The sequence below is a fragment of the Anabrus simplex genome, chromosome 8, assembly GCF_040414725.1.
Source record: "Anabrus simplex isolate iqAnaSimp1 chromosome 8, ASM4041472v1, whole genome shotgun sequence".
NCBI lineage: Eukaryota > Metazoa > Arthropoda > Insecta > Orthoptera > Tettigoniidae > Anabrus > Anabrus simplex.
In genome coordinates this window covers 35,779,527-35,803,148 of record NC_090272.1, presented here as the reverse complement: position 1 = coordinate 35,803,148, position 23,622 = coordinate 35,779,527, and the positions used below count along the sequence as shown (strand labels likewise).

The following is a 23,622-nucleotide window of genomic DNA, read 5'->3' as shown; positions in this document are numbered from 1 at the left end:
TTTTTGAAGCAAGATTAGGCTGCGCGTAGAAAATCTATTCGACATGGACATGGACAGCAGCTATCAACTCAACACAGCTACAGGCCTGTACTGTACAGCAAACAGCGCGTGCGCAACCGGCCGATTACTACTGCTCCGAATGTGATTTCACGTTTTTACCCTCCTAGGGGGCAACGACCTGTCTACGTCCGTCAGGCGACGAGATGTGGCGCGGTGAATGTGAGAAGGGTGCGTGCGGTCTTGGACAATATAAGACACTGTACCGGCATTGGCCATACTGAGGAGTCATTAGGCCACATTTTATTTCTTTTAACTGCTATCATTTTGTTTGAAACCAAATGGATCATTGATCCTGACTAGCTCGGGGAAAGTTCGCATGGCCTTGAATTGCATGAAATGGCGAGCGGAAGAAAGGTCGTATTGTGCCGAGAAGACAAGAATAGCTAATAGCGTAGGGAAAATAGTTCCAGTTTAGAAGCATGCATCCACTGTGCAACCTTATTACTAAACAACATCGCGGAACGTGGGCAATTGGCAAGTCTCTCGACAGTTCTCGATCACTTGCGATGCGGTTCCTTTGCCTGCCGTATTTAGAGTTCGTACTGAGTAGTTCTTGATTAGAAGGTTAATCAGATCCTCATACTGTGGTAATTTGTTATATGGCAAGTACTCAACCTGAAGATGAACTGGATTCTCAAGACCTAGTCAGTACCCGTACATAAGTTTTCTAGTTCACAATCTCAAAGTCGTTTGATCCTCAAGCGTAGTAATCTAACTACCAGTAACACATTTCACGTAATGTAACTTAGGGGAAATAACGTTACCGGTGTGTTATTAATGATATGTGAACGACACTGTAAAGTAATGTTCCCGAAAGAGGTAATTGATTGTAAAATATCTCCTCCGGGCCGGATTTGAACCAGCGACCTATGGATGTCTGATGACTTTCTCCTCTACAGTCCACCGCTCTACCAACTGAGCTACCAGAGGCGATGTACGTGAGTACTGAACTGTCATGTGTTGCAGAAAACACAAGTAGTTGTTCACGGCTAATGTTTTGGACGGTGTTGAATTATGTGCAGTGCTAAAGAAAACAATTCAGATTTACGACGATCAGATGTCCTCGGTAGTATAGTGGTCAGAATCCCCGCCTGTCACGCGGGAGACCGGGGTTCGATTCCCCGCCGGGGAATAATTTTTAACATATTGAGATAAAGGAATTGTGGTTGTTGGTGCACTAATACGCATCTCTTGTAACTGAATAAAGGAAAGAAATGAGACGAGATGAAGAATTTTGTATCCTCGGTAGTATAGTGGTCAGTATCCCCGCCTGTCACGCGGGAGACCGGGGTTCGATTCCCCGCCGGGGAGGTATTTTTGAAATCCTCAGGGAATTGGAGAATCAAATAAAGAAGACTTCAAATGTGAGAAAAATGACAGTTGAGCTCTTTTCAGATTGTTAGCCGATACTCAGAGAAATGCGGTAGCAATCATCATAATCATAACTGTGACCGCATTCAGGTATATTCGTCTGCTGTCATGTCAGTTTCGACGTTCCGTTGTGCAATAACAGATGGCAGAGGAACGCGATGTGTGGCTGGGGGATCTTTCGTACGACATATAGTGCCGAATGGAAACCTATCTAACAAACACAGGAATACCGTTGCTGGGGTTGAAGCCACGATCATGGGATCTCTTCCACTGATCCACTGAGTTGTTGAAATTAGGTTCATTGTGTACTTACTCGTTTCTCAAGGAGCAAAACCCCTTAGAAACACTGATCATAAGAGAACAAGGACACATTGCGGCTCTTCCATGAATGAAGCTACCGTACTGGAAAAAGAAAGAGAACCTAATCGAAGGAGATCCAAGTCTAGTTTCCCCTTTCACCACGTGACTGTTCCATGTAATCACTACATTTGACATTACATATTCAGAGTTCACTTTCAGTACGGTCTCATCGTGAGTTCTAAGTTACAGTAATTGTTCTGCTCCGAAAAAGTGTTAAAATAAACAAAGAATGGATAAAATAAAATTTCCGGTACCGGGAATCGAACCCGAGCCTCCTGGGTGAGACCAGGTATCCTAGCCAGTAGACCATACCGGACACAGCGCAAATTTAGAAACAAGTCAAACGCTGAGTGGCGGGAGTTAAGGGCTAAAGTTATTTTTTCTCTTCTCAAACGTGCGAATGACCACAAGAGATCTGTTTTGCTTGCTTCTAATAGGCGGCCATTTAAAACTGCAGACCAGCCGTCGTCTCCGGTATGGTCTAGTGGCTAGGATACCTGGCTTTCACCCAGGAGGCTCGGGTTCGTTTCCCGGTACCGGAATAGATTTTTGAAGCAAGATTAGGCTGCGCGTAGAAAATCTATTCGACATGGACATGGACAGCAGCTATCAACTCAACACAGCTACAGGCCTGTACTGTACAGCAAACCGCGCGTGCGCAACCGGCCGATTACTACTGCTCCGAATGTGATTTCACGTTTTCACCCTCCTAGGGGGCAACGACCTGTCTACGTCCGTCAGGCGACGAGATGTGGCGCGGTGAATGTGAGAAGGGTGCGTGCGGTCTTGGACAATATAAGACACTGTACCGGCATTCGCCATACTGAGGAGTCATTAGGCCACATTTTATTTCTTTTAACTGCTATCATTTTGTTTGAAACCAAATGGATCATTGATCCTGACTAGCTCGGGGAAAGTTCGCATGGCCTTGAATTGCATGAAATGGCGAGCGGAAGAAAGGTCGTATTGTGCCGAGAAGACAAGAATAGCTAATAGCGTAGGGAAAATAGTTCCAGTTTAGAAGCATGCATCCACTGTGCAACCTTATTACTAAACAACATCGCGGGACGTGGGCAATTGGCAAGTCTCTCGACAGTTCTCGACCACTTGCGATGCGGTTCCTTTACCTGCCGTACTTAGAGTTCGTACTGAGTAGTTCTTGATTAGAAGGTTAATCAGATACTCATACTGTGGTAATTTGTTATATGGCAAGTACTCAACCTGAAGATGAACTGGATTCTCAAGACCTAGTCAGTACCCGTACATAAGTTTTCTAGTTCACAATCTCAAAGTCGTTTGATCCTCAAGCGTAGTAATCTAACTACCAGTAACACATTTCACGTAATGTAACTTAGGGGAAATAACGTTACCGGTGTGTTATTAATGATATGTGAACGACACTGTAAAGTAATGTTCCCGAAAGAGGTAATTGATTGTAAAATATCTCCTCCGGGCCGGATTTGAACCAGCGACCTATGGATGTCTGATGACTTTCTCCTCTACAGTCCACCGCTCTACCAACTGAGCTACCAGAGGCGATGCAGGTGAGTACTGAACTGTCATGTGTTGCAGAAAACACAAGTAGTTGTTCACGGCTCATGTTTTGAACGGTGTTGAATTATGTGCAGTGCTAAAGAAAACAATTCAGATTTACGACGATCAGATGTCCTCGGTAGTATAGTGGTCAGTATCCCCGCCTGTCACGCGGGAGACCGGGGTTCGATTCCCCGCCGGGGAGGAATTTTTAACATATTGTGATAAAGGAATTTTGGTTGTTGGTGCACTAATACGCATCTCTTGTAACTGAATAAAGGAAAGAAATGAGACGGGATGAAGAATTTTGTATCCTCGGTAGTATAGTGGTCAGTATCCCCGCCTGTCACGCGGGAGACCGGGGTTCGATTCCCCGCCGGGGAGGTATTTTTGAAATCCTCAGGGAATTGGAGAATCAAATAAAGAAGACTTCAAATGTGAGAAAAATGACAGTTGAGCTCTTTTCAGATTGTTAGCCGATACTCAGAGAAATGCGGTAGCAATCATCATAATCATAACTGTGACCGCATTCAGGTATTTTCGTCTGCTGTCATGTCAGTTTCGACGTTCCGTTGTGCAATAACAGATGGCAGAGGAACGCGATGTGTGGCTGGGGGATCTTTCGTACGACATATAGTGCCGAATGGAAACCTATCTAACAAACACAGGAATACCGTTGCTGGGGTTGAAGCCACGATCATGGGATCTCTTCCACTGATCCACTGAGTTGTTGAAATTAGGTTCATTGTGTACTTACTCGTTTCTCAAGGAGCAAAACCCCTTAGAAACACTGATCATAAGAGAACAAGGACACATTGCGGCTCTTCCATGAATGAAGCTACCGTACTGGAAAAAGAAAGAGAACCTAATCGAAGGAGATCCAAGTCTAGTTTCCCCTTTCACCACGTGACTGTTCCATGTAATCACTACATTTGACATTACATATTCAGAGTTCACTTTCAGTACGGTCTCATCGTGAGTTCTAAGTTACAGTAATTGTTCTGCTCCGAAAAAGTGTTAAAATAAACAAAGAATGGATAAAATAAAATTTCCGGTACCGGGAATCGAACCCGAGCCTCCTGGGTGAGAGCCAGGTATCCTAGCCACTAGACCATACCGGACACAGCGCAAATTTAGAAACAAGTCAAACGCTGAGTGGCGGGAGTTAAGGGCTAAAGTTATTTTTTCTCTTCTCAAACGTGCGAATGACCACAAGAGATCTGTTTTGCTTGCTTCTAATAGGCGACCATTTAAAACTGCAGACCAGTTGGTGTATTGAACAAGTCTCGTGACTGTCTCAAAACATAGCCGTCGTCTCCGGTATGGTCTAGTGGCTAGGATACCTGGCTTTCACCCAGGAGGCTCGGGTTCGATTCCCGGTACCGGAATAGATTTTTGAAGCAAGATTAGGCTGCGCGTAGAAAATCTATTCGACATGGACATGGACAGCAGCTATCAACTCAACACAGCTACAGGCCTGTACTGTACAGCAAACCGCGCGTGCGCAACCGGCCGATTACTACTGCTCCGAATGTGATTTCACGTTTTCACCCTCCTAGGGGGCAACGACCTGTCTACGTCCGTCAGGCGACGAGATGTGGCGCGGTGAATGTGAGAAGGGTGCGTGCGGTCTTGGACAATATAAGACACTGTACCGGCATTCGCCATACTGAGGAGTCATTAGGCCACATTTTATTTCTTTTAACTGCTATCATTTTGTTTGAAACCAAATGGATCATTGATCCTGACTAGCTCGGGGAAAGTTCGCATGGCCTTGAATTGCATGAAATGGCGAGCGGAAGAAAGGTCGTATTGTGCCGAGAAGACAAGTATAGCTAATAGCGTAGGGAAAATAGTTCCAGTTTAGAAGCATGCATCCACTGTGCAACCTTATTACTAAACAACTTCGCGGGACGTGGGCAATTGGCAAGTCTCTCGACAGTTCTCGACCACTTGCGATGCGGTTCCTTTGCCTGCCGTATTTAGAGTTCGTACTGAGTAGTTCTTGATTAGAAGGTTAATCAGATCCTCATACTGTGGTAATTTGTTATATGGCAAGTACTCAACCTGAAGATGAACTGGATTCTCAAGACCTAGTCAGTACCCGTACATAAGTTTTCTAGTTCACAATCTCAAAGTCGTTTGATCCTCAAGCGTAGTAATCTAACTACCAGTAACACATTTCACGTAATGTAACTTAGCGGAAATAACGTTACCGGTGTGTTATTAATGATATGTGAACGACACTGTAAAGTAATGTTCCCGAAAGAGGTAATTGATTGTAAAATATCTCCTCCGGGCCGGATTTGAACCAGCGACCTATGGAGGTCTGATGACTTTCTCCTCTACAGTCCACCGCTCTACCAACTGAGCTACCAGAGGCGATGTACGTGAGTACTGAACTGTCATGTGTTGCAGAAAACACAAGTAGTTGTTCACGGCTCATGTTTTGAACGGTGTTGAATTATGTGCAGTGCTAAAGAAAACAATTCAGATTTACGACGATCAGATGTCCTTGGTAGTATAGTGGTCAGTATCCCCGCCTGTCACGCGGGAGACCGGGGTTCGATTCCCCGCCGGGGAGGAATTTTTAACATATTGAGATAAAGGAATTGTGGTTGTTGGTGCACTAATACGCATCTCTTGTAACTGAATAAAGGAAAGAAATGAGACGAGATGAAGAATTTCGTATCCTCGGTAGTATAGTGGTCAGTATCCCCGCCTGTCACGCGGGAGACCGGGGTTCGATTCCCCGCCGGGGAGGTATTTTTGAAATCCTCAGGGAATTGGAGAATCAAATAAAGAAGACTTCAAATGTGAGAAAAATGACAGTTGAGCTCTTTTCAGATTGTTAGCCGATACTCAGAGAAATGCGGTAGCAATCATCATAATCATAACTGTGACCGCATTCAGGTATTTTCGTCTGCTGTCATGTCAGTTTCGACGTTCCGTTGTGCAATAACAGATGGCAGAGGAACGCGATGTGTGGCTGGGGGATCTTTCGTACGACATATAGTGCCGAATGGAAACCTATCTAACAAACACAGGAATACCGTTGCTGGGGTTGAAGCCACGATCATGGGATCTCTTCCACTGATCCACTGAGTTGTTGAAATTAGGTTCATTGTGTACTTACTCGTTTCTCAAGGAGCAAAACCCCTTAGAAACACTGATCATAAGAGAACAAGGACACATTGCGGCTCTTCCATGAATGAAGCTACCGTACTGGAAAAAGAAAGAGAACCTAATCGAAGGAGATCCAAGTCTAGTTTCCCCTTTCACCACGTGACTGTTCCATGTAATCACTACATTTGACATTACATATTCAGAGTTCACTTTCAGTACGGTCTCATCGTGAGTTCTAAGTTACAGTAATTGTCTGCTCCGAAAAAGTGTTAAAATAAACAAAGAATGGATAAAATAAAATTTCCGGTACCGGGAATCGAACCCGAGCCTCCTGGGTGAGAGCCAGGTATCCTAGCCACTAGACCATACCGGACACAGCGCAAATTTAGAAACAAGTCAAACGCTGAGTGGCGGGAGTTAAGGGCTAAAGTTATTTTTTCTCTTCTCAAACGTGCGAATGACCACAAGAGATCTGTTTTGCTTGCTTCTAATAGGCGACCATTTAAAACTGCAGACCAGTTGGTGTATTGAACAAGTCTCGTGACTGTCTCAAAACATAGCCGTCGTCTCCGGTATGGTCTAGTGGCTAGGATACCTGGCTTTCACCCAGGAGGCTCGGGTTCGATTCCCGGTACCGGAATAGATTTTTGAAGCAAGATTAGGCTGCGCGTAGAAAATCTATTCGACATGGACATGGACAGCAGCTATCAACTCAACACAGCTACAGGCCTGTACTGTACAGCAAACCGCGTGTGCGCAACCGGCCGATTACTACTGCTCCGAATGTGATTTCACGTTTTCACCCTCCTAGGGGGCAACGACCTGTCTACGTCCGTCAGGCGACGAGATGTGGCGCGGTGAATGTGAGAAGGGTGCGTGCGGTCTTGGACAATATAAGACACTGTACCGGCATTCGCCATACTGAGGAGTCATTAGGCCACATTTTATTTCTTTTAACTGCTATCATTTTGTTTGAAACCAAATGGATCATTGATCCTGACTAGCTCGGGGAAAGTTCGCATGGCCTTGAATTGCATGAAATGGCGAGCGGAAGAAAGGTCGTATTGTGCCGAGAAGACAAGAATAGCTAATAGCGTAGGGAAAATAGTTCCAGTTTAGAAGCATGCATCCACTGTGCAACCTTTTTACTAAACAACATCGCGGGACGTGGGCAATTGGCAAGTCTCTCGACAGTTCTCGACCACTTGCGATGCGGTTCCTTTGCCTGCCGTATTTAGAGTTCGTACTGAGTAGTTCTTGATTAGAAGGTTAATCAGATCCTCATACTGTGGTAATTTGTTATATGGCAAGTACTCAACCTGAAGATGAACTGGATTCTCAAGACCTAGTCAGTACCCGTACATAAGTTTTCTAGTTCACAATCTCAAAGTCGTTTGATCCTCAAGCGTAGTAATCTAACTACCAGTAACACATTTCACGTAATGTAACTTAGCGGAAATAACGTTACCGGTGTGTTATTAATGATATGTGAACGACACTGTAAAGTAATGTTCCCGAAAGAGGTAATTGATTGTAAAATATCTCCTCCGGGCCGGATTTGAACCAGCGACCTATGGATGTCTGATGACTTTCTCCTCTACAGTCCACCGCTCTACCAACTGAGCTACCAGAGGCGATGTAGGTGAGTACTGAACTGTCATGTGTTGCAGAAAACACAAGTAGTTGTTCACGGCTCATGTTTTGAACGGTGTTGAATTATATGCAGTGCTAAAGAAAACAATTCAGATTTACGACGATCAGATGTCCTCGGTAGTATAGTGGTCAGTATCCCCGCCTGTCACGCGGGAGACCGGGGTTCGATTCCCCGCCGGGGAGGAATTTTTAACATATTGAGATAAAGGAATTGTGGTTGTTGGTTCTCTAATACGCATCTCTTGTAACTGAATAAAGGAAAGAAATGAGACGAGATGAAGAAATTTGTATCCTCGGTAGTATAGTGGTCAGTATCCCCGCCTGTCACGCGGGAGACCGGGGTCCGATTCGCCGCCGGGGAGGTATTTTTGAAATCCTCAGGGAATTTGAGAATCAAATAAAGAAGACTTCAAATGTGAGAAAAATGACAGTTGAGCTCTTTTCAGATTGTTAGCCGATACTCAGAGAAATGCGGTAGCAATCATCATAATCATAACTGTGACCGCATTCAGGTATTTTCGTCTGCTGTCATGTCAGTTTCGACGTTCCGTTGTGCAATAACAGATGGCAGAGGAACGCGATGTGTGGCTGGGGGATCTTTCGTACGACATATAGTGCCGAATGGAAACCTATCTAACAAACACAGGAATACCGTTGCTGGGGTTGAAGCCACGATCATGGGATCTCTTCCACTGATCCACTGAGTTGTTGAAATTAGGTTCATTGTGTACTTACTCGTTTCTCAAGGAGCAAAACCCCTTAGAAACACTGATCATAAGAGAACAAGGACACATTGCGGCTCTTCCATGAATGAAGCTACCGTACTGGAAAAAGAAAGAGAACCTAATCGAAGGAGATCCAAGTCTAGTTTCCCCTTTCACCACGTGACTGTTCCATGTAATCACTACATTTGACATTACATATTCAGAGTTCACTTTCAGTACGGTCTCATCGTGAGTTCTAAGTTACAGTAATTGTTCTGCTCCGAAAAAGTGTTAAAATAAACAAAGAATGGATAAAATAAAATTTCCGGTACCGGGAATCGAACCCGAGCCTCCTGGGTGAGAGCCAGGTATCCTAGCCACTAGACCATACCGGACACAGCGCAAATTTAGAAACAAGTCAAACGCTGAGTGGCGGGTGTTAAGCGCTAAAGTTATTTTTTCTCTTCTCAAACGTGCGAATGACCACAAGAGATCTGTTTTGCTTGCTTCTAATAGGCGACCATTTAAAACTACAGACCAGTTGGTGTATTGAACAAGTCTCGTGACTGTCTCACAACATAGCCGTCGTCTCCGGTATGGTCTAGTGGCTAGGATACCTGGCTTTCACCCAGGAGGCTCGGGTTCGATTCCCGGTACCGGAATAGATTTTTGAAGCAAGATTAGGCTGCGCGTAGAAAATCTATTCGACATGGACATGGACAGCAGCTATCAACTCAACACAGCTACAGGCCTGTACTGTACAGCAAACCGCGCGTGCGCAACCGGCCGATTACTACTGCTCCGAATGTGATTTCACGTTTTCACCCTCCTAGGGGGCAACGACCTGTCTACGTCCGTCAGGCGACGAGATGTGGCGCGGTGAATGTGAGAAGGGTGCGTGCGGTCTTGGACAATATAAGACACTGTACCGGCATTCGCCATACTGAGCAGTCATTAGGCCACATTTTATTTCTTTTAACTGCTATCATTTTGTTTGAAACCAAATGGATCATTGATCCTGACTAGCTCGGGGAAAGTTCGCATGGCCTTGAATTGCATGAAATGGCGAGCGGAAGAAAGGTCGTATTGTGCCGAGAAGACAAGAATAGCTAATAGCGTAGGGAAAATAGTTCCAGTTTAGAAGCATGCATCCACTGTGCAACCTTATTACTAAACAACATCGCGGGACGTGGGCAATTGGCAAGTCTCTCGACAGTTTTCGACCACTTGCGATGCGGTTCCTTTGCCTGCCGTATTTAGAGTTCGTACTGAGTAGTTCTTGATTAGAAGGTTAATCAGATCCTCATACTGTGGTAATTTGTTATATGGCAAGTACTCAACCTGAAGATGAACTGGATTCTCAAGACCTAGTCAGTACCCGTACATAAGTTTTCTAGTTCACAATCTCAAAGTCGTTTGATCCTCAAGCGTAGTAATCTAACTACCAGTAACACATTTCACGTAATGTAACTTAGCGGAAATAACGTTACCGGTGTGTTATTAATGATATGTGAACGACACTGTAAAGTAATGTTCCCGAAAGAGGTAATTGATTGTAAAATATCTCCTCCGGGCCGGATTTGAACCAGCGACCTATGGATGTCTGATGACTTTCTCCTCTACAGTCCACCGCTCTACCAACTGAGCTACCAGAGGCGATGTAGGTGAGTACTGAACTGTCATGTGTTGCAGAAAACACAAGTAGTTGTTCACGGCTCATGTTTTGAACGGTGTTGAATTATGTGCAGTGCTAAAGAAAACAATTCAGATTTACGACGATCAGATGTCCTCGGTAGTATAGTGGTCAGTATCCCCGCCTGTCACGCGGGAGACCGGGATTCGATTCCCCGCCGGGGAGGAATTTTTAACATATTGAGATAAAGGAATTGTGGTTGTTTGTGCACTAATACGCATCTCTTGCAACTGAATAAAGGAAAGAAATGAGACGAGATGAAGAATTTTGTATCTTCGGTAGTATAGTGGTCAGTATCCCCGCCTGTCACGCGGGAGACCGGGGTTCGATTCCCCGCCGGGGAGGTATTTTTGAAATCCTCAGGGAATTGGAGAATCAAATAAAGAAGACTTCAAATGTGAGAAAAATGACAGTTGAGCTCTTTTCAGATTGTTAGCCGATACTCAGAGAAATGCGGTAGCAATCATCATAATCATAACTGTGACCGCATTCAGGTATTTTCGTCTGCTGTCATGTCAGTTTCGACGTTCCGTTGTGCAATAACAGATGGCAGAGGAACGCGATGTGTGGCTGGGGGATCTTTCGTACGACATATAGTGCCGAATGGAAACCTATCTAACAAACACAGGAATACCGTTGCTGGGGTTGAAGCCACGATCATGGGATCTCTTCCACTGATCCACTGAGTTGTTGAAATTAGGTTCATTGTGTACTTACTCGTTTCTCAAGGAGCAAAACCCCTTAGAAACACTGATCATAAGAGAACAAGGACACATTGCGGCTCTTCCATGAATGAAGCTACCGTACTGGAAAAAGAAAGAGAACCTAATCGAAGGAGATCCAAGTCTAGTTTCCCCTTTCACCACGTGACTGTTCCATTTAATCACTACATTTGACATTACATATTCAGAGTTCACTTTCAGTACGGTCTCATCGTGAGTTCTAAGTTACAGTAATTGTTCTGCTCCGAAAAAGTGTTAAAATAAACAAAGAATGGATAAAATAAAATTTCCGGTACCGGGAATCGAACCCGAGCCTCCTGGGTGAGAGCCAGGTATCCTAGCCACTAGACCATACCGGACACAGCGCAAATTTAGAAACAAGTCAAACGCTGAGTGGCGGGAGTTAAGGGCTAAAGTTATTTTTTCTCTTCTCAAACGTGCGAATGACCACAAGAGATCTGTTTTGCTTGCTTCTAATAGGCGACCATTTAAAACTGCAGACCAGTTGGTGTATTGAACAAGTCTCGTGACTGTCTCAAAACATAGCCGTCGTCTCCGGTATGGTCTAGTGGCTAGGATACCTGGCTTTCACCCAGGAGGCTCGGGTTCGATTCCCGGTACCGGAATAGATTTTTGAAGCAAGATTAGGCTGCGCGTAGAAAATCTATTCGACATGGACATGGACAGCAGCTATCAACTCAACACAGCTACAGGCCTGTACTGTACAGCAAACCGCGCGTGCGCAACCGGCCGATTACTACTGCTCCGAATGTGATTTCACGTTTTCACCCTCCTAGGGGGCAACGACCTGTCTACGTCCGTCAGGCGACGAGATGTGGCGCGGTGAATGTGAGAAGGGTGCGTGCGGTCTTGGACAATATAAGACACTGTACCGGCATTCGCCATACTGAGGAGTCGTTAGGCCACATTTTATTTCTTTTAACTGCTATCATTTTGTTTGAAACCAAATGGATCATTGATCCTGACTAGCTCGGGGAAAGTTCGCATGGCCTTGAATTGCATGAAATGGCGAGCGGAAGAAAGGTCGTATTGTGCCGAGAAGACAAGAATAGCTAATAGCGTAGGGAAAATAGTTCCAGTTTAGAAGCATGCATCCACTGTGCAACCTTATTACTAAACAACATCGCGGGACGTGGGCAATTGGCAAGTCTCTCGACAGTTCTCGACCACTTGCGATGCGGTTCCTTTGCCTGCCGTATTTAGAGTTCGTACTGAGTAGTTCTTGATTAGAAGGTTAATCAGATCCTCATACTGTGGTAATTTGTTATATGGCAAGTACTCAACCTGAAGATGAACTGGATTCTCAAGACCTAGTCAGTACCCGTACATAAGTTTTCTAGTTCACAATCTCAAAGTCGTTTGATCCTCAAGCGTAGTAATCTAACTACCAGTAACACATTTCACGTAATGTAACTTAGCGGAAATAACGTTACCGGTGTGTTATTAATGATATGTGAACGACACTGTAAAGTAATGTTCCCGAAAGAGGTAATTGATTGTAAAATATCTCCTCCGGGCCGGATTCGAACCAGCGACCTATGGATGTCTGATGACTTTCTCCTCTACAGTCCACCGCTCTACCAACTGAGCTACCAGAGGCGATGTAGGTGAGTACTGAACTGTCATGTGTTGCAGAAAACACAAGTAGTTGTTCACGGCTCATGTTTTGAACGGTGTTGAATTATGTGCAGTGCTAAAGAAAACAATTCAGATTTACGACGATCAGATGTCCTTGGTAGTATAGTGGTCAGTATCCCCGCCTGTCACGCGGGAGACCGGGGTTCGATTCCCCGCCGGGGAGGAATTTTTAACATATTGAGATAAAGGAATTGTGGTTGTTGGTGCACTAATACGCATCTCTTGTAACTGAATAAAGGAAAGAAATGAGACGAGATGAAGAATTTAGTATCCTCGGTAGTATAGTGGTCAGTATCCCCGCCTGTCACGCGGGAGACCGGGGTTCGATTCCCCGCCGGGGAGGTATTTTTGAAATCCTCAGGGAATTGGAGAATCAAATAAAGAAGACTTCAAATGTGAGAAAAATGACAGTTGAGCTCTTTTCAGATTGTTAGCCGATACTCAGAGAAATGCGGTAGCAATCATCATAATCATAACTGTGACCGCATTCAGGTATTTTCGTCTGCTGTCATGTCAGTTTCGACGTTCCGTTGTGCAATAACAGATGGCAGAGGAACGCGATGTGTGGCTGGGGGATCTTTCGTACGACATATAGTGCCGAATGGAAACCTATCTAACAAACACAGGAATACCGTTGCTGGGGTTGAAGCCACGATCATGGGATCTCTTCCACTGATCCACTGAGTTGTTGAAATTAGGTTCATTGTGTACTTACTCGTTTCTCAAGGAGCAAAACCCCTTAGAAACACTGATCATAAGAGAACAAGGACACATTGCGGCTCTTCCATGAATGAAGCTACCGTACTGGAAAAAGAAAGAGAACCTAATCGAAGGAGATCCAAGTCTAGTTTCCCCTTTCACCACGTGACTGTTCCATGTAATCACTACATTTGACATTACATATTCAGAGTTCACTTTCAGTACGGTCTCATCGTGAGTTCTAAGTTACAGTAATTGTCTGCTCCGAAAAAGTGTTAAAATAAACAAAGAATGGATAAAATAAAATTTCCGGTACCGGGAATCGAACCCGAGCCTCCTGGGTGAGAGCCAGGTATCCTAGCCACTAGACCATACCGGACACAGCGCAAATTTAGAAACAAGTCAAACGCTGAGTGGCGGGAGTTAAGGGCTAAAGTTATTTTTTCTCTTCTCAAACGTGCGAATGACCACAAGAGATCTGTTTTGCTTGCTTCTAATAGGCGACCATTTAAAACTGCAGACCAGTTGGTGTATTGAACAAGTCTCGTGACTGTCTCAAAACATAGCCGTCGTCTCCGGTATGGTCTAGTGGCTAGGATACCTGGCTTTCACCCAGGAGGCTCGGGTTCGATTCCCGGTACCGGAATAGATTTTTGAAGCAAGATTAGGCTGCGCGTAGAAAATCTATTCGACATGGACATGGACAGCAGCTATCAACTCAACACAGCTACAGGCCTGTACTGTACAGCAAACCGCGCGTGCGCAACCGGCCGATTACTACTGCTCCGAATGTGATTTCACGTTTTCACCCTCCTAGGGGGCAACGACCTGTCTACGTCCGTCAGGCGACGAGATGTGGCGCGGTGAATGTGAGAAGGGTGCGTGCGGTCTTGGACAATATAAGACACTGTACCGGCATTCGCCATACTGAGGAGTCATTAGGCCACATTTTATTTCTTCTAACTGCTATCATTTTGTTTGAAACCAAATGGATCATTGATCCTGACTAGCTCGGGGAAAGTTCGCATGGCCTTGAATTGCATGAAATGGCGAGCGGAAGAAATGTCGTATTGTGCCGAGAAGACAAGAATAGCTAATAGCGTAGGGAAAATAGTTCCAGTTTAGAAGCATGCATCCACTGTGCAACCTTATTACTAAACAACATCGCGGGACGTGGGCAATTGGCAAGTCTCTCGACAGTTCTCGACCACTTGCGATGCGGTTCCTTTGCCTGCCGTATTTAGAGTTCGTACTGAGTAGTTCTTGATTAGAAGGTTAATCAGATCCTCATACTGTGGTAATTTGTTATATGGCAAGTACTCAACCTGAAGATGAACTGGATTCTCAAGACCTAGTCAGTACCCGTACATAAGTTTTCTAGTTCACAATCTCAAAGTCGTTTGATCCTCAAGCGTAGTAATCTAACTACCAGTAACACATTTCACGTAATGTAACTTAGCGGAAATAACGTTACCGGTGTGTTATTAATGATATGTGAACGACACTGTAAAATAATGTTCCCGAAAGAGGTAATTGATTGTAAAATATCTCCTCCGGGCCGGATTTGAACCAGCGACCTATGGATGTCTGATGACTTTCTCCTCTACAGTCCACCGCTCTACCAACTGAGCTACCAGAGGCGATGTAGGTGAGTACTGAACTGTCATGTGTTGCAGAAAACACAAGTAGTTGTTCACGGCTCATGTTTTGAACGGTGTTGAATTATGTGCAGTGCTAAAGAAAACAATTCAGATTTACGACGATCAGATGTCCTCGGTAGTATAGTGGTCAGTATCCCCGCCTGTCACGCGGGAGACCGGGGTTCGATTCCCCGCCGGGGAGGAATTTTTAACATATTGAGATAAAGGAATTGTGGTTGTTCGTGCACTAATACGCATCTCTTGTAACTGAATAAAGGAAAGAAATGAGACGAGATGAAGAATTTCGTATCCTCGGTAGTATAGTGGTCAGTATCCCCGCCTGTCACGCGGGAGACCGGGGTTCGATTCCCCGCCGGGGAGGTATTTTTGAAATCCTCAGGGAATTGGAGAATCAAATAAAGAAGACTTCAAATGTGAGAAAAATGACAGTTGAGCTCTTTTCAGATTGTTAGCCGATACTCAGAGAAATGCGGTAGCAATCATCATAATCATAACTGTGACCGCATTCAGGTATTTTCGTCTGCTGTCATGTCAGTTTCGACGTTCCGTTGTGCAATAACAGATGGCAGAGGAACGCGATGTGTGGCTGGGGGATCTTTCGTACGACATATAGTGCCGAATGGAAACCTATCTATCAAACACAGGAATACCGTTGCTGGGGTTGAAGCCACGATCATGGGATCTCTTCCACTGATCCACTGAGTTGTTGAAATTAGGTTCATTGTGTACTTACTCGTTTCTCAAGGAGCAAAACCCCTTAGAAACACTGGTCATAAGAGAACAAGGACACATTGCGGCTCTTCCATGAATGAAGCTACCGTACTGGAAAAAGAAAGAGAACCTAATCGAAGGAGATCCAAGTCTAGTTTCCCCTTTCACCACGTGACTGTTCCATGTAATCACTACATTTGACATTACATATTCAGAGTTCACTTTCAGTACGGTCTCATCGTGAGTTCTAAGTTACAGTAATTGTTCTGCTCCGAAAAAGTGTTAAAATAAACAAAGAATGGATAAAATAAAATTTCCGGTACCGGGAATCGAACCCGAGCCTCCTGGGTGAGAGCCAGGTATCCTAGACACTAGACCATACCGGACACAGCGCAAATTTAGAAACAAGTCAAACGCTGAGTGGCGGGAGTTAAGGGCTAAAGTTATTTTTTCTCTTCTCAAACGTGCGAATGACCACAAGAGATCTGTTTTGCTTGCTTCTAATAGGCGACCATTTAAAACTGCAGACCAGTTGGTGTATTGAACAAGTCTCGTGACTGTCTCAAATCATAGCCGTCGTCTCCGGTATGGTCTAGTGGCTAGGATACCTGGCTTTCACCCAGGAGGCTCGGGTTCGATTCCCGGTACCGGAATAGATTTTTGAAGCAAGATTAGGCTGCGCGTAGAAAATCTATTCGACATGGACATGGACAGCAGCTATCAACTCAACACAGCTACAGGCCTGTACTGTACAGCAAACCGCGCGTGCGCAACCGGCCGATTACTACTGCTCCGAATGTGATTTCACGTTTTCACCCTCCTAGGGGGCAACGACCTGTCTACGTCCGTCAGGCGACGAGATGTGGCGCGGTGAATGTGAGAAGGGTGCGTGCTGTCTTGGACAATATAAGACACTGTACCGGCATTCGCCATACTGAGGAGTCATTAGGCCACATTTTATTTCTTTTAACTGTTATCATTTTGTTTGAAACCAAATGGATCATTGATCCTGACTAGCTCGGGGAAAGTTCGCATGGCCTTGAATTGCATGAAATGGCGAGCGGAAGAAAGGTCGTATTGTGCCGAGAAGACAAGAATAGCTAATAGCGTAGGGAAAATAGTTCCAGTTTAGAAGCATGCATCCACTGTGCAACCTTATTACTAAACAATATCGCGGGACGTGGGCAATAGGGAACATGCATGATCCGGGGTTTTAATTAAAAATATGCTAATCTGATTCAAAATTTCATGCAGAATTCAAAAATGTGATCAGAATGTACAAATAATAACTCCAAACATGATAAAAATCTACGAAAATGTCACGTCACGCAAGTACGCGATCTCATTGGTCTGACGTCATCGTACAGGTTGACTGAATTAGCAGACGAAATAACACATACTGCGCTGTGAGAAGCAGGATACACTTCGCGTATTTCTACTTTACGTTAGTGTCTAGTATGATTAAATTCGAGGTCTATACATCGGATAATAATCTGAGTGGTATATTTTAAACTTAAAATGAATCCTGCGCAGACAGTGAGGCAGAAAACTTATAAATGGTGTAGAGTTCCGATGTGCAATAGCACATCGCATACCATACCAAACAAATTGTTTATACATGTTCCAAAGACGCTAAAACTAGGGAGAAATGGATTTTGGCGAGCCGGAGAAATGCTGGTGATATATCGGGAAAGTCTACAGTTTTTTTTTTTTTTTTTTTTGAAGATTTTAATGTAAGATGAATTTGTTTGAATTTTCAAATCACTTTTCCATGTCCGCTGTTCTAGTGGTAAAACTTTAAATTTTAATGTATGATGCTTTAGTTAAATGCTTCAATTACATCTTGGAATATGAAAGTAATAAACAGTGCATTAAATAATGCTGATTATTAAGTATTCTCCAAACCTAACCTATGTTTTGGGTGATCCATGTCAAGATAATAAATTAAAGGGGTTATGAACCATTTTGACAGCTCTAATTCTACCAATATATCTTGGCATGGGACAGTTATGTATGTCTTTATTAATGAGCTTAATTGGTAAAGAAATTTAGGCTATATCTAAATACTCTATAATGTAACAAAGAATAGGCGTGTACATCATGAAAGGAAACAACGTGAATTTAACAAATGTATAACTCTACACAAAACCAATGCTTGTTTGTTGGGGTCTTATAAGTTAACAATGCTCAATTATAATAATTATCATAATATTAATGAAATAAATACCATAATTGCACACAGGTGAAAATAGTGATGTAGGTGTTTAAAATATTATCCAACTTAGCCTAAGTTTTAGGTTATACAAGCCAAGTCAATAAACCGAAGGGTAAAAATATCGCGCGAGTTGGCCGTGCGGTTAGGAGCGCGCAGCTGTGAGCTCGCATCAGGGAGATAGAAGGTTTTGAACCCCAATGCTGGCAGCCCTGAAGATGGTTTTCCGTGGTTTCCCATTTTCACACCAGGCAAATGCTGAGGCTGTACCTAAGGCCACGGCCGCTTTGTTCCCATTCCTAGACCTTTCCTGTCCCATCGTCGCCATAAGACCTATATGTGACGGTGTGACGTAAAGCAAACGGCAAAAACAAAAACAAAAAGTAAAAGTCACAGCACCCAAAGACATTCCTGTATTGAGCGACTAAAATGTCACCAGGACACTTTTCTTTCCTGATATGCTCAGCTTGTTAAAAGCCAAATGTAATTAATGTTATTGGCTTCACGCCCCGCTAACTACTTCTACGATTTTCGGAGACGCCGATGTGCAGGAATTTAGTCCTGCAGGAGTTCTTTTACGTGCCAGTAAATCTACCGACACGAGGCTGACGTATTTGAGCACCTTCAACTACCACCGGACTGAACCAGGATCGAACCTGTCAAGTTGGGGTCAGAAGGCCAGCACCTCAACCGTCTGAACCACTCAGCCCAACTTGTGAAAACTAGATGAAGTCATATTTATCTTTATCATGTTTAACTTTTTCCCTCCACAAAGATATTTAATTCTCTTTCATGGGCCCCGGAAGTGGGTAGGCCAGTTGCCCCAACCATAAATATATATTTTTTCAGAAATGATAGGTTATAGACCTACAGTACTATGATCTTTCTTTCTTTCCTTCTTTCTTTCTTTCTTAATCAGTTTATCCTTCAGGGTTGGTTTTCTCTCGGACTCAGCGAGGGATTTCACCTCTACCACTTCAAGGGCAGTGTCCTGGAACGTGAGACTTTGAGTATGGTGATGATACTGGTGAGGAGGGCCATTACCTCGCCCAGGCGGCCTCACCTGTTATGCTCAACAGGGCCCTTGTTGGAGGATGGGAGGATCGGAAGGGATAGACAAGGAAGAGGGAAGGAAACGGCCGTGGCCTTAGGTGCCTGGAGGAAAAGTAGGAAAATACGAAAAACCACTTCGAGGATGGCTGAGGTGCGATTCGAAACCCTTCTACTAAGTTGACCTCCCGAGGCTGAGTAGACCCCGTTCCAACCCTCGTACTATTTGTTTTCAACTTTCATGGCAGAGCCGGGAATCGAAACCGGGCCTCCGGGAGTGGCACACATTAACCACTACATCACAGAAGCGGACTAGTACTATAATGCTACCTATATGTTTATGTTAGTGCTGAAATCCGATTTCTTACTTTACTAATGCTGAAAGCCCGAAAATGTAATGTTATTCTTTAATAGGGGAATCAGTCTAGAAGGAAATGTTGAAAGTGATGTGATATCTATCCAGGTTCGTTGTTATCCTAATACTATGGGTTACAGTACATTGCACGTATATAAAAGACGCCACTTACAAACTTGCTTGTTATCCGCTAATTTCTGCGGCCACAAAAGTCACATTTTTCAAGAATGATGACATCTACACATGGTAGATTGTCTGACTGTGCTGTTTTGAACCTTTCTTCTGTCATTTCGAAGTTATTCGCGATCATGAATAATAAACAATCGGCTTTTAGCAACGGCTGATGCACAACGGCTGGTAGAGCTCCATGTGGTACTGGATCGTGACGTCACAGCGCGCCGCTTACGTCAGAGGCCGTTTCACTCGCCTTGCGGAAAGGCACTATTAAATATTTTTTTTAATGGTATAAAACAAGGCAACATACCACAATGTAATACGTTTACGTACTATTTCATTGGTGTACTTTTCAAAAAAAATATTTTTGAAAATGATGCATGTTCCCAATTGGCAAGTCTCTCGACAGTTCTCGACCACTTGCGATGCGGTTCCTTTGCCTGCCGTATTTAGAGTTCGTACTGAGTAGTTCTTGATTAGAAGGTTAATCAGATCCTCATACTGTGGTAATTTGTTATATGGCAAGTACTCAACCTGAAGATGAACTGGATTCTCAAGACCTAGTCAGTACCCGTACATAAGTTTTCTAGTTCACAATCTCAAAGTCGTTTGATCCTCAAGCGTAGTAATCTAACTACCAGTAACACATTTCACGTAATGTAACTTAGCGGAAATAACGTTACCGGTGTGTTATTAATGATATGTGAACGACACTGTAAAGTAATGTTCCCGAAAGAGGTAATTGATTGTAAAATATCTCCTCCGGGCCGGATTTGAACCAGCGACCTATGGATGTCTGATGACTTTCTCCTCTACAGTCCACCGCTCTACCAACTGAGCTACCAGAGGCGATGTAGGTGAGTACTGAACTGTCATGTGTTGCAGAAAACACAAGTAGTTGTTCACGGCTCATGTTTTGAACGGTGTTGAATTATGTGCAGTGCTAAAGAAAACAATTCAGATTTACGACGATCAGATGTCCTCGGTAGTATAGTGGTCAGTATCCCCGCCTGTCACGCGGGAGACCGGGGTTCGATTCCCCGCCGGGGAGGAATTTTTAACATATTGAGATAAAGGAATTGTGGTTGTTGGTTCTCTAATACGCATCTCTTGTAACTGAATAAAGGAAAGAAATGAGACGAGATGAAGAATTTTGTATCCTCGGTAGTATAGTGGTCAGTATCCCCGCCTGTCACGCGGGAGACCGGGGTTCGATTCCCCGCCGGGGAGGTATTTTTGAAATCCTCAGGGAATTGGAGAATGAAATAAAGAAGACTTCAAATGTGAGAAAAATGACAGTTGAGCTCTTTTCAGATTGTTAGCCGATACTCAGAGAAATGCGGTAGCAATCATCATAATCATAACTGTGACCGCATTCAGGTATTTTCGTCTGCTGTCATGTCAGTTTCGACGTTCCGTTGTGCAATAACAGATGGCAGAGGAACGCGATGTGTGGCTGGGGGATCTTTCGTACGACATATAGTGCCGAATGGAAACCTATCTAACAAACACAGGAATACCGTTGCTGGGGTTGAAGCCACGATCATGGGATCTCTTCCACTGATCCACTGAGTTGTTGAAATTAGGTTCATTGTGTACTTACTCGTTTCTCAAGGAGCAAAACCCCTTAGAAACACTGATCATAAGAGAACAAGGACACATTGCGGCTCTTCCATGAATGAAGCTACCGTACTGGAAAAAGAAAGAGAACCTAATCGAAGGAGATCCAAGTCTAGTTTCCCCTTTCACCACGTGACTGTTCCATGTAATCACTACATTTGACATTACATATTCAGAGTTCACTTTCAGTACGGTCTCATCGTGAGTTCTAAGTTACAGTAATTGTTCTGCTCCGAAAAAGTGTTAAAATAAACAAAGAATGGATAAAATAAAATTTCCGGTACCGGGAATCGAACCCGAGCCTCCTGGGTGAGAGCCAGGTATCCTAGCCACTAGACCATACCGGACACAGCGCAAATTTAGAAACAAGTCAAACGCTGAGTGGCGGGAGTTAAGGGCTAAAGTTATTTTTTCTCTTCTCAAACGTGCGAATGACCACAAGAGATCTGTTTTGCTTGCTTCTAATAGGCGACCATTTAAAACTGCAGACCAGTTGGTGTATTGAACAAGTCTCGTGACTGTCTCAACACATAGCCGTCGTCTCCGGTATGGTCTAGTGGCTAGGTTCGATTCCCGGTACCGGAATAGATTTTTGAAGCAAGATTAGGCTGCGCGTAGAAAATCTATTCGACATGGACATGGACAGCAGCTATCAACTCAACACAGCTACAGGCCTGTACTGTACAGCAAACCGCGCGTGCGCAACCGGCCGATTACTACTGCTCCGAATGTGATTTCACGTTTTCACCCTCCTAGGGGGCAACGACCTGTCTACGTCCGTCAGGCGACGAGATGTGGCGCGGTGAATGTGAGAAGGGTGCGTGCGGTCTTGGACAATATAAGACACTGTACCGGCATTCGCCATACTGAGGAGTCATTAGGCCACATTTTATATCTTTTAACTGCTATCATTTTGTTTGAAACCAAATGGATCATTGATCCTGACTAGCTCGGGGAAAGTTCGCATGGCCTTGAATTGCATGAAATGGCGAGCGGAAGAAAGGTCGTATTGTGCCGAGAAGACAAGAATAGCTAATAGCGTAGGGAAAATAGTTCCAGTTTAGAAGCATGCATCCACTGTGCAACCTTATTACTAAACAACATCGCGGGACGTGGGCAATTGGCAAGTCTCTCCACAGTTCTCGACCACTTGCGATGCGGTTCCTTTGCCTGCCGTATTTAGAGTTCGTACTGAGTAGTTCTTGATTAGAAGGTTAGTCAGATCCTCATACTGTGGTAATTTGTTATATGGCAAGTACTCAACCTGAAGATGAACTGGATTCTCAAGACCTAGTCAGTACCCGTACATAAGTTTTCTAGTTCACAATCTCAAAGTCGTTTGATCCTCAAGCGTAGTAATCTAACTACCAGTAACACATTTCACGTAATGTAACTTAGGGGAAATAACGTTACCGGTGTGTTATTAATGATATGTGAACGACACTGTAAAGTAATGTTCCCGAAAGAGGTAATTGATTGTAAAATATCTCCTCCGGGCCGGATTTGAACCAGCGACCTATGGATGTCTGATGACTTTCTCCTCTACAGTCCACCGCTCTACCAACTGAGCTACCAGAGGCGATGTAGGTGAGTACTGAACTGTCATGTGTTGCAGAAAACACAAGTAGTTGTTCACGGCTCATGTTTTGAACGGTGTTGAATTATGTGCAGTGCTAAAGAAAACAATTCAGATTTACGACGATCAGATGTCCTCGGTAGTATAGTGGTCAGTATCCCCGCCTGTCACGCGGGAGACCGGGGTTCGATTCCCCGCCGGGGAGGAATTTTTAACATATTGAGATAAAGGAATTGTGGTTGTTGGTGCACTAATACGCATCTCTTGTAACTGAATAAAGGAAAGAAATGAGACGAGATGAAGAATTTTGTATCCTCGGTAGTATAGTGGTCAGTATCCCCGCCTGTCACGCGGGAGACCGGGGTTCGATTCCCCGCCGGGGAGGTATTTTTGAAATCCTCAGGGAATTGGAGAATCAAATAAAGAAGACTTCAAATGTGAGAAAAATGACAGTTGAGCTCTTTTCAGATTGTTAGCCGATACTCAGAGAAATGCGGTAGCAATCATCATAATCATAACTGTGACCGCATTCAGGTATTTTCGTCTGCTGTCATGTCAGTTTCGACGTTCCGTTGTGCAATAACAGATGGCAGAGGAACGCGATGTGTGGCTGGGGGATCTTTCGTACGACATATAGTGCCGAATGGAAACCTATCTAACAAACACAGGAATACCGTTGCTGG

The 23,622-nt window shown here is 44.2% G+C and overlaps 40 non-coding genes across 40 annotated transcripts; 24 read left to right on the top strand and 16 right to left on the bottom strand.

Annotated features, from left to right (window-relative positions):
- Positions 1-899: 899 nt before the first annotated feature.
- TRNAY-GUA (transfer RNA tyrosine (anticodon GUA)) lies at positions 900-990 on the bottom strand. The gene is given in 2 exon segments: positions 900-935; positions 954-990. It is a non-coding gene; the product is annotated as a tRNA-Tyr (tRNA).
- A 130-nt stretch (positions 991-1,120) lies between these two features.
- TRNAD-GUC (transfer RNA aspartic acid (anticodon GUC)) lies at positions 1,121-1,192 on the top strand. Its single transcript has one exon. It is a non-coding gene; the product is annotated as a tRNA-Asp (tRNA).
- Positions 1,193-1,299: 107 nt separating this feature from the next.
- TRNAD-GUC (transfer RNA aspartic acid (anticodon GUC)) lies at positions 1,300-1,371 on the top strand. Its single transcript has one exon. It is a non-coding gene; the product is annotated as a tRNA-Asp (tRNA).
- Positions 1,372-2,261: 890 nt separating this feature from the next.
- TRNAE-UUC (transfer RNA glutamic acid (anticodon UUC)) lies at positions 2,262-2,333 on the top strand. The gene has a single exon. It is a non-coding gene; the product is annotated as a tRNA-Glu (tRNA).
- Positions 2,334-3,236: 903 nt separating this feature from the next.
- Positions 3,237-3,327, bottom strand: TRNAY-GUA (transfer RNA tyrosine (anticodon GUA)). Its single transcript is given in 2 exon segments — positions 3,237-3,272; positions 3,291-3,327. It is a non-coding gene; the product is annotated as a tRNA-Tyr (tRNA).
- Positions 3,328-3,457: 130 nt separating this feature from the next.
- TRNAD-GUC (transfer RNA aspartic acid (anticodon GUC)) lies at positions 3,458-3,529 on the top strand. Its single transcript has one exon. It is a non-coding gene; the product is annotated as a tRNA-Asp (tRNA).
- Positions 3,530-3,636: 107 nt separating this feature from the next.
- Positions 3,637-3,708, top strand: TRNAD-GUC (transfer RNA aspartic acid (anticodon GUC)). The gene has a single exon. It is a non-coding gene; the product is annotated as a tRNA-Asp (tRNA).
- A 665-nt stretch (positions 3,709-4,373) lies between these two features.
- TRNAE-CUC (transfer RNA glutamic acid (anticodon CUC)) lies at positions 4,374-4,445 on the bottom strand. The gene has a single exon. It is a non-coding gene; the product is annotated as a tRNA-Glu (tRNA).
- A 195-nt stretch (positions 4,446-4,640) lies between these two features.
- Positions 4,641-4,712, top strand: TRNAE-UUC (transfer RNA glutamic acid (anticodon UUC)). The gene has a single exon. It is a non-coding gene; the product is annotated as a tRNA-Glu (tRNA).
- A 903-nt stretch (positions 4,713-5,615) lies between these two features.
- On the bottom strand, positions 5,616-5,706 carry TRNAY-GUA (transfer RNA tyrosine (anticodon GUA)). The gene is given in 2 exon segments: positions 5,616-5,651; positions 5,670-5,706. It is a non-coding gene; the product is annotated as a tRNA-Tyr (tRNA).
- A 130-nt stretch (positions 5,707-5,836) lies between these two features.
- TRNAD-GUC (transfer RNA aspartic acid (anticodon GUC)) lies at positions 5,837-5,908 on the top strand. The gene has a single exon. It is a non-coding gene; the product is annotated as a tRNA-Asp (tRNA).
- Positions 5,909-6,015: 107 nt separating this feature from the next.
- On the top strand, positions 6,016-6,087 carry TRNAD-GUC (transfer RNA aspartic acid (anticodon GUC)). The gene has a single exon. It is a non-coding gene; the product is annotated as a tRNA-Asp (tRNA).
- A 664-nt stretch (positions 6,088-6,751) lies between these two features.
- TRNAE-CUC (transfer RNA glutamic acid (anticodon CUC)) lies at positions 6,752-6,823 on the bottom strand. The gene has a single exon. It is a non-coding gene; the product is annotated as a tRNA-Glu (tRNA).
- Positions 6,824-7,018: 195 nt separating this feature from the next.
- Positions 7,019-7,090, top strand: TRNAE-UUC (transfer RNA glutamic acid (anticodon UUC)). The gene has a single exon. It is a non-coding gene; the product is annotated as a tRNA-Glu (tRNA).
- Positions 7,091-7,993: 903 nt separating this feature from the next.
- Positions 7,994-8,084, bottom strand: TRNAY-GUA (transfer RNA tyrosine (anticodon GUA)). Its single transcript is given in 2 exon segments — positions 7,994-8,029; positions 8,048-8,084. It is a non-coding gene; the product is annotated as a tRNA-Tyr (tRNA).
- A 130-nt stretch (positions 8,085-8,214) lies between these two features.
- TRNAD-GUC (transfer RNA aspartic acid (anticodon GUC)) lies at positions 8,215-8,286 on the top strand. Its single transcript has one exon. It is a non-coding gene; the product is annotated as a tRNA-Asp (tRNA).
- Positions 8,287-9,130: 844 nt separating this feature from the next.
- Positions 9,131-9,202, bottom strand: TRNAE-CUC (transfer RNA glutamic acid (anticodon CUC)). The gene has a single exon. It is a non-coding gene; the product is annotated as a tRNA-Glu (tRNA).
- A 195-nt stretch (positions 9,203-9,397) lies between these two features.
- Positions 9,398-9,469, top strand: TRNAE-UUC (transfer RNA glutamic acid (anticodon UUC)). The gene has a single exon. It is a non-coding gene; the product is annotated as a tRNA-Glu (tRNA).
- A 903-nt stretch (positions 9,470-10,372) lies between these two features.
- Positions 10,373-10,463, bottom strand: TRNAY-GUA (transfer RNA tyrosine (anticodon GUA)). Its single transcript is given in 2 exon segments — positions 10,373-10,408; positions 10,427-10,463. It is a non-coding gene; the product is annotated as a tRNA-Tyr (tRNA).
- A 130-nt stretch (positions 10,464-10,593) lies between these two features.
- On the top strand, positions 10,594-10,665 carry TRNAD-GUC (transfer RNA aspartic acid (anticodon GUC)). The gene has a single exon. It is a non-coding gene; the product is annotated as a tRNA-Asp (tRNA).
- A 107-nt stretch (positions 10,666-10,772) lies between these two features.
- On the top strand, positions 10,773-10,844 carry TRNAD-GUC (transfer RNA aspartic acid (anticodon GUC)). Its single transcript has one exon. It is a non-coding gene; the product is annotated as a tRNA-Asp (tRNA).
- Positions 10,845-11,509: 665 nt separating this feature from the next.
- Positions 11,510-11,581, bottom strand: TRNAE-CUC (transfer RNA glutamic acid (anticodon CUC)). Its single transcript has one exon. It is a non-coding gene; the product is annotated as a tRNA-Glu (tRNA).
- Positions 11,582-11,776: 195 nt separating this feature from the next.
- On the top strand, positions 11,777-11,848 carry TRNAE-UUC (transfer RNA glutamic acid (anticodon UUC)). The gene has a single exon. It is a non-coding gene; the product is annotated as a tRNA-Glu (tRNA).
- Positions 11,849-12,751: 903 nt separating this feature from the next.
- TRNAY-GUA (transfer RNA tyrosine (anticodon GUA)) lies at positions 12,752-12,842 on the bottom strand. Its single transcript is given in 2 exon segments — positions 12,752-12,787; positions 12,806-12,842. It is a non-coding gene; the product is annotated as a tRNA-Tyr (tRNA).
- A 130-nt stretch (positions 12,843-12,972) lies between these two features.
- On the top strand, positions 12,973-13,044 carry TRNAD-GUC (transfer RNA aspartic acid (anticodon GUC)). The gene has a single exon. It is a non-coding gene; the product is annotated as a tRNA-Asp (tRNA).
- Positions 13,045-13,151: 107 nt separating this feature from the next.
- On the top strand, positions 13,152-13,223 carry TRNAD-GUC (transfer RNA aspartic acid (anticodon GUC)). Its single transcript has one exon. It is a non-coding gene; the product is annotated as a tRNA-Asp (tRNA).
- Positions 13,224-13,887: 664 nt separating this feature from the next.
- On the bottom strand, positions 13,888-13,959 carry TRNAE-CUC (transfer RNA glutamic acid (anticodon CUC)). The gene has a single exon. It is a non-coding gene; the product is annotated as a tRNA-Glu (tRNA).
- A 195-nt stretch (positions 13,960-14,154) lies between these two features.
- TRNAE-UUC (transfer RNA glutamic acid (anticodon UUC)) lies at positions 14,155-14,226 on the top strand. Its single transcript has one exon. It is a non-coding gene; the product is annotated as a tRNA-Glu (tRNA).
- A 903-nt stretch (positions 14,227-15,129) lies between these two features.
- TRNAY-GUA (transfer RNA tyrosine (anticodon GUA)) lies at positions 15,130-15,220 on the bottom strand. Its single transcript is given in 2 exon segments — positions 15,130-15,165; positions 15,184-15,220. It is a non-coding gene; the product is annotated as a tRNA-Tyr (tRNA).
- Positions 15,221-15,350: 130 nt separating this feature from the next.
- Positions 15,351-15,422, top strand: TRNAD-GUC (transfer RNA aspartic acid (anticodon GUC)). Its single transcript has one exon. It is a non-coding gene; the product is annotated as a tRNA-Asp (tRNA).
- A 107-nt stretch (positions 15,423-15,529) lies between these two features.
- TRNAD-GUC (transfer RNA aspartic acid (anticodon GUC)) lies at positions 15,530-15,601 on the top strand. Its single transcript has one exon. It is a non-coding gene; the product is annotated as a tRNA-Asp (tRNA).
- A 665-nt stretch (positions 15,602-16,266) lies between these two features.
- Positions 16,267-16,338, bottom strand: TRNAE-CUC (transfer RNA glutamic acid (anticodon CUC)). Its single transcript has one exon. It is a non-coding gene; the product is annotated as a tRNA-Glu (tRNA).
- Positions 16,339-16,533: 195 nt separating this feature from the next.
- TRNAE-UUC (transfer RNA glutamic acid (anticodon UUC)) lies at positions 16,534-16,605 on the top strand. The gene has a single exon. It is a non-coding gene; the product is annotated as a tRNA-Glu (tRNA).
- Positions 16,606-20,501: 3,896 nt separating this feature from the next.
- Positions 20,502-20,592, bottom strand: TRNAY-GUA (transfer RNA tyrosine (anticodon GUA)). The gene is given in 2 exon segments: positions 20,502-20,537; positions 20,556-20,592. It is a non-coding gene; the product is annotated as a tRNA-Tyr (tRNA).
- Positions 20,593-20,722: 130 nt separating this feature from the next.
- TRNAD-GUC (transfer RNA aspartic acid (anticodon GUC)) lies at positions 20,723-20,794 on the top strand. Its single transcript has one exon. It is a non-coding gene; the product is annotated as a tRNA-Asp (tRNA).
- Positions 20,795-20,901: 107 nt separating this feature from the next.
- Positions 20,902-20,973, top strand: TRNAD-GUC (transfer RNA aspartic acid (anticodon GUC)). The gene has a single exon. It is a non-coding gene; the product is annotated as a tRNA-Asp (tRNA).
- Positions 20,974-21,638: 665 nt separating this feature from the next.
- Positions 21,639-21,710, bottom strand: TRNAE-CUC (transfer RNA glutamic acid (anticodon CUC)). The gene has a single exon. It is a non-coding gene; the product is annotated as a tRNA-Glu (tRNA).
- A 1,141-nt stretch (positions 21,711-22,851) lies between these two features.
- TRNAY-GUA (transfer RNA tyrosine (anticodon GUA)) lies at positions 22,852-22,942 on the bottom strand. The gene is given in 2 exon segments: positions 22,852-22,887; positions 22,906-22,942. It is a non-coding gene; the product is annotated as a tRNA-Tyr (tRNA).
- Positions 22,943-23,072: 130 nt separating this feature from the next.
- On the top strand, positions 23,073-23,144 carry TRNAD-GUC (transfer RNA aspartic acid (anticodon GUC)). The gene has a single exon. It is a non-coding gene; the product is annotated as a tRNA-Asp (tRNA).
- Positions 23,145-23,251: 107 nt separating this feature from the next.
- TRNAD-GUC (transfer RNA aspartic acid (anticodon GUC)) lies at positions 23,252-23,323 on the top strand. Its single transcript has one exon. It is a non-coding gene; the product is annotated as a tRNA-Asp (tRNA).
- Positions 23,324-23,622: the final 299 nt, after the last annotated feature.